At 45.0% G+C, this 17,364-nt stretch overlaps 1 pseudogene; it reads left to right on the forward strand.

Moving 5' to 3' along the window:
* Positions 1 to 4,198: 4,198 nt before the first annotated feature.
* On the forward strand, positions 4,199 to 5,355 carry LOC100405848 (zinc finger CCHC domain-containing protein 13; annotated as a pseudogene).
* The last annotated feature ends 12,009 nt before the right edge of the window (positions 5,356 to 17,364 follow it).

Raw genomic sequence — 17,364 nt, forward strand, 5'->3', positions numbered from 1 at the left:
CTGGCCAGTGAATTCATTTTTAACAAAATTGCCAGAAACATACAGTGAGGAAAAGACAGTCTTTTTTTCTTTTCTGAGATGGCGTTTTTGCTCTTGTTGTCCAGGCTGGAGTGCAATGGTGTGATCTCGGCTCACTGCTACCTCCACCTCCTGGGTTCAAGTGGTTCTCCTGCCTCAGCCTCCCAAGTAGCTGGGATTACAGGCATGTGCCACCATGCCCAGCTAATTTTGCATTTTTTATAGTAGAGACATGCGTTTCTCCATGTTGGTCAGGCTGGTCTTGAACTCCGGACCTCAGGGGCTCCGCCCACCTCAGCCTCCCAAAGTGCTGGGAGTACAAGCGTGAGCCACTGCACCAGGCCGAAAGGACAGTCTTTTCAATAAGTGGTGCTGGGAAAACTGGATATCCATATGCAGAATGAAACTAGACCCTTGCCATATACAAAAATCAAATCAAAATGGATTAAAGACTTAAATTTAAGACTCCAAGCTATGAAACTAGTACAAGAAAACATTGGGGAAACTCCAAGACACTGGTCTGGGCAAAAATTTCTTGAGTACTATCCCACAAGCACAGACAACCAAAGCAAAAATGGACAAATGGGATTACACCAAGTTCTAAAGCTTCCGCACAGCAAAGGAAACAACCGACAAAGTGAAGAGACAACCCACAGAAGGGGAGTAAATATTTGCAAATCACAAACCACCCCTCTGACAAGGAATTAATAACCAGAATATACAAACAGCTCAAACAAGTGTGTAGGGAAAAACCTAATAGTCCAATTTTTTAAATGGGCAAAAGTTTTGTATAGACATTTATCAAAAGAAAACATATAAATGTCCAAAAGGCATACAAAATGTGCTCAATATCATTGACCATCAGAGAAATGTAAATCAAATATATAATTAGATATCATCATTCCCCAGATAAAATGGATTTTATCCAAAAGTTTGATAACAAATGCTGGCAAGGGTGTGGAGGAAAGGAAACGCCCTTATACTGTTGGTGAGAATGTAAGTTAGTAGAATCGCTATAGAGAACAGTTTGGAGCTTCCTCAAAATATTAAAAATAGAGCTAAATAGGACCCAGCAATCCCACTGCTGGATCATATACCCAAAAGAAAGGAAATCAGTATGCCAAAGATATGTCTGTATTCCCATGTTTATTGCAGCACTGTTCACAGTAGCCAGGATTTGGAAGCAACCTTAGTGTCCATCAACAGATGAATGGATAAAGAAAACGTTGTACTTATACACAATGGAGTACTATTTACCCATAAAAATGAATGAGATTCTGTCATTTTTAGCAACATGGATGGAACTGGAGGTCATTATGTTAAGTGAAACAAGCCAGGCACAGAAAATACAAACATGGCATGTTCTCACTTTTTTTGTGTGGGTTCTAAAAATCAAATAATTGAACTCATGGAGATAGAGAGTAGAAGAATGGTTACCAGAGGCTGCGAAAGGTAGTAGGGGGTTGGGGAGGAGGTGGGGATTGTCAATGGATACCAAAAAAAGTAGTTAGAAAAAAATGGGTAGGCGCGGTGGCTCACGCCTGTAATCCCAGCACTTTGGGAGGCCAAGGTGGGCAGATCCCCTGAAGTCAGACCAGTCTGGCCAACATGGCAAAACCCTGTCTCTGCTAAAAATACCAAAAAAATTAGCCAGGTGTGGTAGCCCGTGCCTGTAGTCACAGCTACTTAGGGAGGCTGAGGCAGGCAATCGCTAGAACTCAGGAGGCGGAGCCTGCAGTGAGCTGAGATCAAGCCACTGTACTCCAGCCTGGGCAACACAGCGAAACTCTGTCTCAAAAAAAAAAAAAAAAAAATGAATGAATGAATAAAATCTGGTATTTGATAGCACAACAGGGTGACTATAGTCAATAACAATTTAAGTACACATTTTAAAATAACAAAAAGTATATAATTAGATTGTTTCTAACACACAGGATAAATGCTTGAGGGGATGGATACACAATTTTCCATAATGTTATTATTAAGCATTGCATGGTTATACTAAAATATCTCATGTAATTCATAAATATATATACCTACTATATACCCACAAACATTAAAATTTTTTTTAATTTAAAATTAAAAAGATCCACATAAACATATATATTCTCTACTGTGACAAAAAATGGATTTGATACATTGTCTCAATCATGTATAGCTTTAATTAAAATATAAACCTAAAGGGAATTTCAACATGATAATTAATAAAGTTAGTTTGCTGAGCAAGGTGGTTCATGCCTATAATCCCAGAACTTAGGGAGGCAGAGGTGGGAGGATAGCTTGATCCCAGGAGTTTGAGACTTGCCTGAGCGACATACTGAGAAACCATTCTCCACAAAAAAAAAGAAAAAAAAAAAAAGACCAAAAAAGGGCTAATTTAACAAGGGTATATCAAATTTTTAACCTCTGATACCATTTATGCAACACCATTTCATTGTTTAGGAATCAAATTCATTTCTTCAAACTATATACACTTTATGTGGCAACTACACATGCTACATGGCTCTCAACTTTAATTTTTAAAAAGATGTTTTTTGTGGTTGCATTTAAGGAGGCGGTTTCACATTGCGATTAAGTCATGCTGAAAATAAAGGCCAATTGCTACATTCAGTATTCTTATGTCTGGTTTTACCAAAACATTTGTGCTGGATGTTTGAAAAAAATTCACATGCAAAACATCTAACTATTAAAGAAAAAGTGTATTATAGATTTTTTAAAGTACAAAGCCTAATCTCATTTCAAAAATTGAAAAATGAGGAGGTAAAAAATTATAATCAATCTTATAACCCAAAATAGCTACTACTGATGTTTCAGTGTTAATTTTCCATACTTTTTTTTTTGAAACAGGGTCTGTCATCCAGGCTGGAGTGCAGTGGCCCGATAATGATCATGGCTCACTGCAACATTTACCTCCTGGATTCAAGGGATCTTCCAACCTCAGCCCCCCAAATAGCTGGGATTATATATAGGTGCAAGCCACCAAGCCTAGCTAATTTTTTGGTATTTTTTAGTAGAAACAGGGTTTCTCCATGTTGCCCAGGCTGCTCTCAAATTCCTGTACTCAAGTGATCTGCCTGCCTGAGCCTCCCAAAGGGCTAGGATTACAAGCGTGAGCCATGATACCCAGCCTCCTATACTCATTTCTATATCTATATGAATGTGCAACATGTTCATAAATCCTTGTGAAACTTATATTAGGTGCAAACAACTTGGAGAGCAACAGAGAGGAAATCTGTCCAATACTTAAATGTATCTTGTTTTGTAGGTTTTTTTGTTTGTTTGTTTTTTGTTTTTTTGAGACGGAGTCTTGATCTGTCGCCCAGGCTGGAGTTCAGTGGCACAATCATAGCTCACTACAGCCTTGACCTTCCCACTCAGGTGATCTTCCCACCTCAGCTTCCCAAGTAGCTGGGACTACAGGCACCATCTGCCACTTCCAGCTAATGTTTTTTTGTTTTTGTTTTTGTTTTCAGTAGAGATGGGGTTTTGCCATGTTGCCGAGGCTGATCTCGAACTCTTGGGCTCAAGCAATCCTCCCTCCTTGGCCTCCCAAGGTGCTGCAATTGCAGCTGTGAGCCACCACAACTGGCCTGGTTTTGTAGTTTTTATTTTCCAAATAATAATACTTTGTTTTTATACTGATTTCTTCAATCCTGTTGTTTTATAACTTAAATGGTAGTGATTATATTGAAAGCTAAGATTCTTGCAATAAGATGGGCTAAATTATGCATGTCTTTTCACTGTGGCATTTTTCTATCTTATGTATCTCTTATCTTTATGGACACTTATTTTTTTTAAAAACAAAAAATTAGTAACTCTAATTTCTTATTATTTCTTTCTTTTGCTTATTGCATTACATATATCTCACACATTCTTTCCCATGTCCGTAGCACATATATAAAAATTGATCATATACTAGACCACAGAGAAAGCCTAAGTCTTAAATTATGAAAACTTCTACAAGTCTAATTTTCTGATAGGAAGGGATTCGAATTCAATGACCCAAGTGTTGAAACAAACAAAAACAGAAAACAACACTACTCAGTTAATAGATTATTATGGTTTTGGCTTCTTGAGTAGGAGGAAAGTCGGGCAGGAAGGGCCTCCAGAATGCCCGTGACACGTGAATGGGGCCGTGTGCAAACCTTGTATGACGTCACTGAGAACCCTAGCGGAAGACAGCTATTTCTTTCTAAGCCGCCCTAAGGGGAGTTGGGCGGTGGCCTCCCGGGCCGAGGTGGACCTGCTCACTGGAAGATCGCACCACAGCCATGAGTAGTAACTATTCCTTCGCGTGTGGACGCTCTGGCTATTCGGCCCGGGGATGCCCTAGAGGAGGAGCTGGAGGGAGAGGAGACAGAGGCCATGGCAGAGGTTCTCAATGCAGTTCCACCACCCTATCATACACCTGTTACCGCTGCGGTGAGTCTGGTCATCAAGCTAAGAACTGTGTCCTCGGAAACATCTGCTACAACTGTGGGAGAAGCGGCCACATCGCCAAAGACTGTAACGAACCTAAACGAGAGAGAGACCAATGCTGTTATACCTGCGGCAGACCAGGACATCTGGCTTGTGACTGTGATCGTCGCAAAGAGCAGAAATGCTACGTTTGTGGCAAACTTGGGCACATTCAGAAAGACTGCGCCGAGGTCAAGTGCTACAGATGTGGCGAGACCGGCCACATGGCCATCAGTTGCAGCAAGGCGATCCAAGTCAACTGCTTCCGCTGTGGCAAATCCGGACACCTAGCCAGGGAATGTTCTAGTGAGGCTACCGCTTAAATCTTTTCCCTTTGTCATCTTCCCCCCCTCCTTTTGCTGATTGATAATTGTATTATTTTCTCTGAAACCGTCACTGACCAAAAGGTTGATAGATTGAGGATACTTTCAGGCATGTGAGCTTTAATTACCATGTTAAAGGAGGAAAGAGCTAGAAAAAAAATTTCAGAAAAGTTAATCATTTGTATATGCCCCACAATTAATGTGTTGCTTCTGCCCCACAGGCAACTCTAGTTATTGAGTAGTCATTCTGAGCACTAATCACTTTAGGGGTTCTTTTGGTGTATTTTGATTTAACACATTTAATTAGGAGGCACTATTGGAAGAGCTGGATCTATACTGGTGAACAAATCAGAACAAGTTTAGAAGCACTGGCCTAACGTCTATTAAACAGTGTGTCAGATGAAGATAAATTGCTATAGAGAAAAAGAACTGGAAGTAAAAGAATAAAAAGAGAATGTGTATGGAGGGGAAGAGGGAAAGGATGTGGTTCTGTTTTAGATACACAAGAACACCCTGAGGAGGTTATATTTCCTCAGAGATCCATAGGGCAAATAAAGCTGATTCTGAAAATCTGTGACTTTGCCAAAGTAACTTTAATTTTATCATATTGATGACTTTGAATTATCTTTCCTCATTAGCTTTTAAACAATATTGAAAGAGACATCTCTGTCTGGACCTGCATAGAGTGTGTAGTTTAATGAAAATAAACCAGAAACAAAATGTATAATGTATATGAGCTGCTTAGAGAGAGAGAGCAGTCCAAAAAAAAAAAACAAAAACAAAAAACCTTAACAGGCCGGGCGCAGTGGCTCACACCTGTAATCCCAGCACTTTGGGAGGCCAAACCAGGAGTATCAGTTGAGCCCAGGAGTTTGAGACCAGCCTGGGCATCATAGTGAGCTTTTCTCTACCAAAAATACAAAAATTAGCTGAGTGTGGTGGCATGTGCCTGTAGTCCTAGCTACTCTAGAGGCTTAAGTGAGATGATTGATTGAGCACCAGAGGTGGAGGCTACACAGTGAGCCATGATCACACCATTGCACTACAGCCTGGGAGACAGAGTGATAGGTATCCTGTCTCTAAACAAAACAAAACAGAACAAAACACCTTAACAGCAAATCATGGACATATAGATATTGATGACGAAGTTTGGACGTGTGTGTGTGTGTGTGTGCGCGTGTGTGTGTGTGTGTGTGTGTGTGTGTGTGTGTAAAATATCTAAGAAAACAAAGGCCAGGCACAGTGGCTCACGCCTCTAATCCCAGCACTTTGGAAGGCCAAGGAGGGCAGATCATGAGGTCAGGGGCTCAAGACCAGCTTGACCAATGTGGTGAAACCCCATCTCTACTAAAAATGCAAAAATTACCTGGGTGTGGTGACATATAACTGTAATCCCAGCTACTTGGTAGGCTGAGGCAGGAGAATTGATTGAACCTAGTAGGCAGAGGTTGCAGTGAGCCAAGATGGTGCCATTGCACTCCAGCCTGGGCAACAAGAGTGAAACTCCGTCTCAAAAAAAAAAATGTATCTTATTTGTAACTGAAGCCACATTATTTACTTATTTATTTACATTTGAGACAGAATCTCACTCTGTCACCCAGGCTGGAGTGCAGTAACACAATCTCAGCTCACTGCAGCCTCGACCTCCTGGACTCAAACAGTCCTCTCGCCTTAGCCTCCTGAGTAGCTGGGACTACAGATGAGCACCACCACACTCAGCTAACGTATTTTTTTGTAGAAGCAGGGTCTCACTATGTTGCTCAGGCTAGTCTTGTGCTCCTTAGCACAATTGACCCATCAGCCTTGGCCTCCCAGATTACTAGGATTACAGGCATGAGTCACTATGCCTGGCGATATTACTTTTTCAAATCTTTTTATAGATTTGTTTGCTTTCTTTACATGTCTTTGTACAGTGTCTGTTTACAACTTTTGCCCATTTTTCATTAAGTTATCTTATCACCAAGTCTAAGAGTTCTTTTGTTTTCTACAAAAGTCTTTTTTTTCTTTTTTGAGTCAGTCTCTCTCTATTGCCAGGCTGGAGTGCTATGGCGCCAACTTGGCTCACTGCAACCTCTGCCTCCTGGGTTCAAGTGATTCTCCTGCCTCAGCGTCCTCAGTAGCTGGGTCTACAGGTGTGTGTCACCATGCCCAGCTAATTTTTGTGTTTTTTAGTAGAGTGGGGGTTTCACCATGTTGGCCAGGATAGTCTCTTGACCTCATGATCTGCTGCCTCAGCCTCCCAAAGTACTGGGATTACAGGTGTGAGCCACCACGCCTGGCCTACATAAGTTTTTTGTTGGAGATAAGTTTTGCATATGCATTCTCTCAGTCTGTGGCTTGCCTTTTCATTTCGTAATAGTGTTTCTTTTAAAAGAAAATTTAGATTCAGGGGGTATATGTGTAGGTTTGTTACATGGATATACTGCATAATGCTGGGGTTTGGGCTTCTATTCAATCCATCACCCAAATAGTGAACATAGTACCCAATAGGTAGATTTTCAACACTTCTCCCCTTCCTACACTCCCCCTGTTTGTAGTCCCCGGTGTCTACTGTTTCCATCTTTACATTCATTGTTTATTTCCCACTTATAAATAAGAAAATGCAGTATTTGGTTTTCCATTTCTGTATTAATGCACTTAGGATAATGGCCTCCAGCTGCATCCATGTTGCTGTAACGGACATGATTTTATTACTTTATATGGCTGCATAGTACCCCATGGTGTATACCTATCAGATTTTCTTTAACCAATCCATTGTTGAAGCATGGTTAGGTTGATTCCAAGACTTTGCTATTGTGAATAGTGGTGTGATAATCATATGAGTGCAGGTGTCTTTTTCATAGAATGAGTATTTTTCCTTTGGGTAGATACCCAGTAGTGGGATTGTTGGGTTGAATGGCAGTTCTATCTTTGAGAAATTTCCATACTGTTTTCCATAGAGCTTTAACTAATTATTCGCTCACCAACAGTGTATAAGCATTCCCTTCTCTCTACATCCTCACTAACATCTATTTTTTTTTACTTTTTAATAATAGCCATTCTGACTAGTGTGAGATAGTATCTCATTGAATCTACACTCTTTTATGAACCACCATAAATATAATCTTTCATTCCCAGCTAAGATCCCTTCTATTCCACTGAGTTCCTTTCCACTTCTATGACCCTCTTGGGCTCCTAGAGATTAATTCTCTCACTCTCTGTGCTGTCTCAACAAAATACACTCTCAGCCCCTAAGTGGGGCCATCTCAGTCCAATCTGCCAAAACACAATTTGAAACTCCTACATCACACTGAACAACCAATATTATTGGGTCTCATCACTGTGCTGCACCCTATTTAGGAAAGGAGGAACACAGGTTTCTGTGTTTGGATTCCTCCAAACCATCTGGAGTTTCATTTCCTATGCCCTCAGGCGTTTGGACCAGAGTTGGAGGAAGAAGAGTCTCTGTCCTTTTACTAAGGATGCACTCAGCCTTTTAAGTCCTACATTTCCATTCTCTAGGAAATCTTTTCTAGTCTCAGGAGAAGGAAAGCCTTATTTTGGCTCATCAATATCATTATGTCAGAAAATATGAAACAGTAGCCCTATTACTGAATTAGGTTAACAAATGTGTTTAGTTTGACACACAGATTGTATAACAATATTTGTGAATTAGATGTCAACATTTAAAAATTATAAGTACACAAAAAAAAAAAGAAAGAAAAGGCCGGGCACGGTGGCTCACGCCTATAATCCCGGCACTTTGGGAGGCCGAGGCGGGTGGATCACAAGGTCAAGAGATCAAGACCATCCTGGTCAACATGGTGAAACCCTGTCTCTACTAAAAATACAAAAATTAGCTGGGCATGATAGTGCTCGCCTGTAGTCCCAGCTACTCGGGAGGCTGAGGCAGGAGAATTGCTTGAACCCAGGAGGTGGAGGTTGCGGTGAGCCGAGATCGTGCCATTGCAATCCAGCCTGGGTAAAAAGAGCGAAACTCCATCTCAAAAAAACAGAAAAAAAAGTGTAAGTAATTAAAACCTCCTAGAACTGATGATTATAGCAGGGTCACAAGAAAAAAGAAAAACATACAAAAATCAATTGTATTTCTATCTCTTAGCAATGAATGTGTAGATGCTAAAATTAAAATACTATATCAATTATAGTCACTCAAAAATGAAATTACTAAGTGTAAATTTAATGAAACATGTACGGTAATTGTATGTACATTTACTTACAATGAAAAGTACACCTCAGGTTAGAGGAGTACACCTTGAAAAGTACTCCTCAGGTTAGGAGTTTGAGACCAACTTGGCCAACATGGTGAAACCTCGTCTCTACTAAAAATACAAAATATTAGGCTGGGTACAGTGGCTCACGTCTGCAATCTCAGCACTTTGGGAGGCCAAGGTGGGCGGATCACTAGGTCAGGAGTTCAAGACCAGCCTGGCCAACTAGTGAAATCCTGTCTCTACTAACAATACAAAAATTAGCCGGGCATGGCAGCGTGCACCTGTAGTCCCAGCTACTCAGGAGACTGAGGCAGGAGAAACACTTGAACCCAGGAGGTGGAGGTTGTGGTGAGCTGAGATCTCTCCATTGCACTGTAGCCTGAAAAACAGAGCGAGACTCTGTCTCAAAAAAAAAAAAATACAAAAATTAGTTGAGCATGGTGGTATGTGCCTGTAGTCGCAGCTACTCAGGAAGCCGAGGAAAGAGAATCGCTTCAACCTAGGAGGCACAGGTTGCAGTGAGCTGAGACTGCACCACTGCACTCCATTTTGGGTGACAGAGCAAGACTGTATCTCAAAAAAAAAAATTAGCTGGTGTGGTGGCATAGACCTGTGGTCCCAGCTACTGGGCAGGCTGAGGCAGGAGAATCCCTTGAACCCAGGAGGCAGGGGTTGCAGTGAGCCAATATGGTGCCACGGCACTCCAGCCTGGATGACAAGAGTGAAACTCTATCTCAAATAAATAAATACATAAATAAACTGACTTAGCCAGATTGCTGCAAATTGGGGCTACACGGGTCTGGCAAGGATGAGGACAAGGTCCAGATTTAGTCAGGAAGAGGTCTTAGAAGAGCCTGACTAAAATTTGATTCAAGACAGATTCATTGCCATTGCTACCATGCCTGTGCCTTCTCCCTCATCCAAAGTCTGATAGGGGTGGGGCTTGGCCTGGGAGACAGAAAGGAGATGGAACCCTGAGCCTCAAAAGACTAGAAACCCAGCCAGGCACGGTGGCTCAAGCCTGTAATCCCAGCACTTTGGGAGGCCGAGGCGGGTGGATCACGAGGTCAAGAGATCGAGACCATCCTGGTCAACATGGTGAAACCCCGTCTCTACTAAAAATACAAAAAATTAGCTGGGCACGGTGGCGCATGCCTGTAATCCCAGCTTCGCAGGAGGCTGAGGCAGGAGAACTGCCTGAACCCAGGAGGCGGAGGTTGCGGTGAGCCGAGATCGCACCATTGCACTCCAGCCTGGGTAACAGGAGCGAAACTCCGTCTCAAAAAAAAAAGACTAGAAACCCACTGTTTTCCATGGGCACAGGCCCCTTGCCTGGGCCAGCAGCCAAGAGCAAAAACCTCCAGGTGGATAAAAAGTCATTGGGGGAGGGGGTCATGCTGGGGACCAGAGGGCCCATCTGCTCTTTTGAGAAAACACACAGCTCCTCTATAGCTCAGGATTTACAAACCAGCCTTGAAAACAGGAAGACCCAGAAACCCAAACAATGGAACTGACCAGGCAGCTAAAATAAGGCATTTCCTTAGTGTTTCCTTGAAAGTGTACTCAACAGACAAAACCAATTCACTGAGACCATGCTATTGCAATAGAGATAGAAGCTTTATCAACACAAGGTCAGCCATGCAGAAGACAGTTATTACTCAAATCAGTCTCCCCAAAGGCTCAGAGGTTAGAGGTTTTCAAGGACAGCTGGTGGACAGGGGACTAGGGAATGCATGCTGCTGACTGATTTGGGATGCAATCACAGAGGTGTGGAAAACTACGGTCATGTGCTGAGACTGCCTCTGGTTGAGGGGGGCGCACAGGATCAGTTGCATCACGAGTCTGAAGTCCGCCTCTCAGTTGGGTCAGTTGGTTGTCAGAATGCAGAAGTCTGAAAAATATCTCAGAAGACCAATCTTAGGTTCTACACTAGTGATATTATCCACAGGAGGAATTCTAGAAGTTACAAGTCTTGTGACCTCCAGAACAATGGCTGGTTATTGTTTAACTATACTCTATATCTTAGCAGAATTCAGGTTCCTCTTATAATCCTAACTTTGTGAACTTTCATTAGTTTTACAAAGGCTGCTTAGTTTTGGGAAAGGCTATTATCATCCTTGCTTTAAGTTTAAATCACAAACTTAATTCCTCCCAAAGTTAGCTTGGCCTATGCCCAGGAGTGACTAAGGACTGCTTGGAGGTTAGAAGCAAGATGGACTCAGGCTGGGCACGGTGGGTCACACTTGTAATCCTAGCACTTTGGGAGGCCGAGGCGGGTAGATCACCTGAGGTCAGGAGTTCAAAACCAGCCTGGCCAGCATGGTGAAACCCCATCTCTACTAAAAGACAAAAATTAGCCGGACATGATGGCAAGTGGCTGTAATCCCAACTATTCAGGAGGCTGAGACTGCAGAATCCCTTGAATCCAGGAGATGGTGGTTGCAGTGAGCTGAGATAACACCAGTGCACTCCAGCCTGGGTGGCTAAGACAGACTCTGTTTCAAAAAAAAAAAGAAGAAGAAGAAGCAAGATGCAAGATGGACTCAACTATCAGTCAGATTTCTCTTACTGTCATTTTGCAAAGGTGGTTTCAAAAATTTCACTTAAATGTCTCTGCATGTCACTGAACACATTAAATATAGAATCCACAGGACATTTTCTCATTTGTTTCCCCCTTCCTTCTAGTGTCAGCCACCTACCCCTATATGTAGGAGAAGAGCAACAAGGTTGTATAAAAGGGGCAGCCTCACTCAGGGACCTTTATGTTCATTATCAAGGTCAATGGAAGCTAAATCACAGACACTGCTTTGAAGAAGGAAACATCTTGGCCCTCCGCATCAGCAGGGAAGAGAAGAAAACATTTTACAGAACAATTGATTGAAATTGTGCTATTATCTGAGGCCCTATAGCCTACATTTTACATCCTCACAGCCATCAAGAGAAAGGGCACCCAGTTTCAATAGGCAATTTCTGCTTGGAAAAAACACTGCAGCCTCAACCATGAGCTTTGGGGTCCCAACTCCAAAACCTTGAGAATCAAAAACAAAAAACTTTGAGAACCCCTAATCTAAAGAAGAGGAGTTTCAGCTCTCCTCCAAGCCCCAGAAGCTGCCCAATTCTCCCTGAGATGACAAAAAAGTGCCTGAAGGTCATCTACATCCTTAACCTTCCTTGTCTTTCTTAAAGAGGGGAGACCAATTGCTCCCTAAGGCTACCTTCTCCAAGCAACCGGAACTGACTCCTCCAGAAATGGGCACAGCCAGTGATACCAAAGGGAAGGAAAGATGGTAGTTCATTTAAATGATACAGAGGGGGTAAGGGCAGGGTCCCTGGCTAAGGCTGTATCCCCAACCTGTGCCCACAGACCTATGTGAGTACAGGACTTTTTGTTTTCCTGCCCAAATGTTGAATTTTCTAAGACCTCCCTTGGCCTGTCTCGCCCACATCCTGTGCCTATGAGAACACCTAGACCCTAACAGGCACACACACAAGCTGCTGGATGTCCAGAGGAGCAGATTGACAGAAGACTCAGGTGGCTGGACATGGAGAGAAGCACATGGAGAGAAGTGGAAAAACACATGGGCAACTGGATGTCGAGAGGAAAGCACAAATATCCACCGGCATGCCGCAGGTGCCGATGAGCAGAACAGCATAGAGTTTGGCCAGGACACTTGGAGGAGAGCCCAGGCCACTGAGCAACCCAACTCCAGGGGAAAACTGTCCCACTCCATCCCCTTCTGGCTTCCGCCATCTGCTGAGCACCACCTCCACTCAATAAAACCTTGCACTCATTCTCCAAGCCCAGGTGTGATTCTTCCAGTACACCAAGGCAAGAACCCAGGACACAGAGAGCCTTCTGTTCTTACAACAAGGTAGAGGGTCTAATTGAGCTTCACCAGGATGCAGGCTGCAGCACAGGACCCAGCCTGCAGCACAGGACTGTTCTTGAACCCCTGACATGGGCTGTTCTGGATTCCCACAGTCCCCTGGCTTACTTTAGCCTGGGGGTAGCTCCCTGGATTGGAATCCTCTCTTGAGCATCTGCCCCCTGCCGAGCTAGGCTACAAGTTCCTGAGAAAGAGAGGTCGAAACATGTCCCTCTTGTTTACTGTTTGATGCCCAGTAATTCAGTCACGATTTGTTGAATACATAAAGCTGCTGGGAGACTCGTGGCCCCTGGGTAGGGTGGACAAGTTAGAGTCCCATCTCAGGCACCTGGTAATCAGATATGCTTGTAATCTCTTCTCCTGTGGGATGTGTGCATGCGTGTGTGTTTCTGTGTATTTCCTGTCTTCCCCAGGAGGACCCAGGAGCTCCCTGAGGTTGTGTTTCATAAACTGGCTTTAGTTCACACCCCAACTCTGCTCCTTAGGTGACCGGCTCTCCTCTTCATCATCCCCACCCCTGCTCAGGAAAGATCCCTCCTGAGGGGTCCCCAGCTGTTTTCTGCCCCAGCTCTGTGTTTCCTGGGGAAAGTTCCTGCTTCCTTATCTGGAAGATAGGGAAGTTGGGGTCGTTGAAGAGCAAGGAGCCAGTCGGTTCCACAGTCTCTCATCTGTGTGTGGCCTGAACACTGCCACCTCCTGAACACTTTGGATCTGGAACAGGGACTTGGCGGGGGCTATAACCCACTCTCCCACCATGGTGACTTGAGTTGTGGTGAAGAAAATGCCTGTTGCCTGCCCAGGCGCTTCTGGGACAATAAACATACTTATCTAGACAAGGGTTTCGGCCAGAGGAAACAAGGCTCAGAGACAGAAGGAAACAGGCAGGAAGACTTTCCTGACAGTAAAGGTAATTAAGACCAGAAACCATTTACCAAGGAATGTATGGGTCTCCTTTTCCTGGAGGTTATAGAAACGTGAAAGCTAATGGGCCCCTAGAGAGCAGCTGGTCCAGCCCCTTCTTTGTATAGATAAGGAAACTGAGACCCACAAGAGAAGGTCCCCACCCAGGGTCACTGAGCTGCATGATGTAAGAGCAGAGACCAAGATGTGATGCTAGAATGCTCTGGCCAGAGCGATTTCCATTACTCCAAGCTGAGAGGCCTCCTTCAACCACAGGACAGCCTGGCTGATTCTCTCGAGTATCTTTGCTGTACAGATGAGAACTTCTTGTGGCCCCCAGAGGGCAAAAGCCCTATGGGAGGGAGAGGTGAGGCCAAAGCCCCTGTCCTCAGGATGCTCAGGTCCAGGATGTTGCCTGAACACTCCCTTGCCCCTTCTGAGGACAAGAGGGACACCATCACTCTGGAGTGTCTGGTGGCTGGCTCCCTGGCCGGGGTCTGGGATGTCTCTCCAAAGACTGCCCTGTACTTGCAACGCACCCTCCCCTGCCACACATGCACACACACAAGGCCCCTCACTCAGGCAGTCAGCACCCCTTTGGGGAGTTGCTTCCAAAAGGCTCGGAAAGAGGCTCACCTTGGGTGTGGGGCACAGATATTTAGGAATCAAGGTTTCTTCTGGGTGAGGGGGAGACTGAGGCACATGTACCCAAGGGCAGTCACCTGGGAAGAGAGAAATGGGCAGGGGAGGTCACAGAAGGTGGGATTGCACTGGTCTTGACAGATCCTGGATAGGACCTGGACCAGCTCAAGGGTGCGGGCAGGAGTGGTGGAGGCCTTTTCTGCCCCCTTCCTAAAAGGCTTCCTTCATCTTTCCAGAGGTGGGGCAGGTAGGGGTGTCAGAGTGTGGTCATCAGGGCACACACAGGCGCTTGGACTCCTGCTATGAGTTAACAACCTGATCAGTCCCTCAGTAGCTGGGGGACATTGAGCTCTTCATTTCACTGCCTTGAATCTCAGTCTCATCTCAAAATCTGGGAACTAGCAATAGCTTCTGTTATTCAAAGCGGAGCTCACAGGGTTGGGGGGGGCCGCGGGGGGGCGGAGTGGGGGGAAGGCCTCAGGAAGAGCCTGCAGGTCAATGCTTTCCAGGACAATCCTAGTTCCTTGTCATTTTAGGATATTCAGGAGGAGGAACTCATAGATTAATGAGTGAACTTTATTTAGATCCTGACTACAATAAAGAGGAAAAAAAAAACACAATAACTTAAACCCTCCATAACATTGATGAGACATGAGACATTTAAAGTTTAGACATTCCCTGGGCATTTGATGATATGGGATGATTACTAATTACTTTAGGTATTATAATGACACTGTAGTTATGCTAAAAGGGGTTCTTATCTTTCAGAGCTCCATACTGAAATACTTATGGATCCAATGATGTGTGTCTGGCCAGGTGCTAATAATCGCTGAAGCTGGATGCTGTGTACAGGAGGGCTCACTATGCCCTTCCACTTGTGTATAGGCTTGAAATTATCCACAACAACACATTTTAAGTATGAAATAGCAAAGGATGGGGCAGTTTACCTAATTGTGGCATATCTGTCCGCCTTTGGAAGACCTTTCAAATACACATCAGGCTGGCAAATGTAAAAAAAAACCTTGTATCCAATTTGTGAGCACCAGCAGCATTGTTGATGGGGGATTATGACTGGAGAGAGCAACTGAACCCACTCATTTCAGCCCCTCATCGAGCAGCATCTGTGCTGCTCCACTCAGCCTGTGGCAGCTGGTTCGGTTGCCAGGCAATGGAAAGCAGAAACCAGAAGCCCTTTTCTTGTGAGGGAGAAAGGGGAAAGGGAGGGGAGAAGCCAAGAAAGAAGCTCACAGCCTGAAGGCTTGTTCTCGCCTCAGAGTCTGGCCCAGGGGCAGGGGCGATGGGAGTCGGGGCAGGGTCCTCAGCACCCCCACTTTCCATGGTTTACTCCGGAGGGACAGCCCCACTTTCAGAGCTTGAGGCTCCAGAGAGACGGAGAGGGAATGCACCTACCTGCACCTCCTGTGAAGGCCAGGGAGATCTGTGACTAAGGAAGATGCCAATTAGTGCAGGTACACAGAGTTAGAGCTCTGGACAGACCTCACCTGGGCACTTCTGAACTCTTATTATTATGTCAACAGTTCTAGGAAAGCAGCTCGTCAAATGGAAACATCTGCACTGGTGATCACCCTAAGCTGGAGCCATCCCAGAAGGCAAGGGGGCAGGGGTCTTCTTAGGCGGTGGAGAAACGTGTCCTTGCTATCCTTTGAGGAGGGGAAGCAGAAGTCTCTGGCGCTGCACAGTGGCCTGACACTCTCATGGGTGCTGACTCTACTGGGGAGCCCCACGTTCTGGCACTACTTCAGACCCGGCTGTCACCGAAAGGCTGGGTAGGCCCGAGCCTGTCCTGACTCGCAGTTTTCTGATCTCTAGGAGGGAATTATCTCATATGGTTCCTTGCCTGTCTTCACAATCAAATGGGCTGGATTACAACACGCTCCCCCACCTCCAACTCAGGCAGGAATTGCTCTCACCCAGGGATGTAGGCTACTGTGTGGGACACCCTACTCTCACCCACCAGGCCAGACTGAAGAAACCAACACAACTGGTGACCTCTGTCCCTCTCCAGTAAGATCACTTCCCAGAGCCACCCTGTTATGATCATGAGCTGCCTCCTGCTGGCCTGGGAGGTGGGATTCAGAGGGGCTCCAGGCAGGCAGGTTGAGTGGTGAGGTCAGCAGCTGCCCCAGAGATCAGCTTTTCAAGAACAGGCATCGGAGACAGATTGTCCGTGCTGGGTGAGAAAACACTGGGGAGGCCAGCTGTCATTAGCTGAGCAAGAGCAGGGCCCAGACAGCCCCCTCTTTCTGCAGCATCTTTGTGGTTCCCGGTTGCTAGGAGCAGGCGCTTCTGTTACTAAGCAATGGGAGCTTGGTGGATTAAAACCAATTTCCTGAGCTCTCTAAAAGGGGGAGGCAGAGAAGGTGGAATGCAGATGGTCTAGGGAATCTCATGTTTGCCCCCAAGCTTAGCTGGACCGGTTGTGGGTGGAGGATGAATATGCACCAGGTACTAAGTATAAAGACTGAGGGTAAGACTGGCAATTAAGATGCTGATTAGAGCAGTAATGAATGAGTAATGAATGCTAATGCTGCTCCTTTGTAAAACCCCAGGAAAGGCCTGTGGTCCCTGGGGTGTTGCTGAACTCTTATTAGGTCAAAAATCCTAGGAATCACCTGATCTGACCAGACAAAACTGGGCGGGAGAGTTCCTTCTCCAAACAAAGAGAATCAATGCATTTTAGGGCCAATGAGCCCCCAAGGGTCCCGGAGTTTAGCCACTTTCTGAATGACAAAGGACCTTCTGTCTCTGCTTAGATTACCTCTGTGATAACCAGGTGCCAGATGCTTATTTCCTCCTGAGGAAGGCCTTTCGTATCTCCCCTTCCCCCACCATTCACCACCAGATGTAGTCTGCCTCTTGTCACCCAGACTGGAGTGCAGTGGTGTGATCGCAGCTCACTGCAAC

The sequence above is a fragment of the Callithrix jacchus genome, chromosome X (genome assembly GCF_049354715.1).
Source record: "Callithrix jacchus isolate 240 chromosome X, calJac240_pri, whole genome shotgun sequence".
Lineage (NCBI taxonomy): Eukaryota > Metazoa > Chordata > Mammalia > Primates > Cebidae > Callithrix > Callithrix jacchus.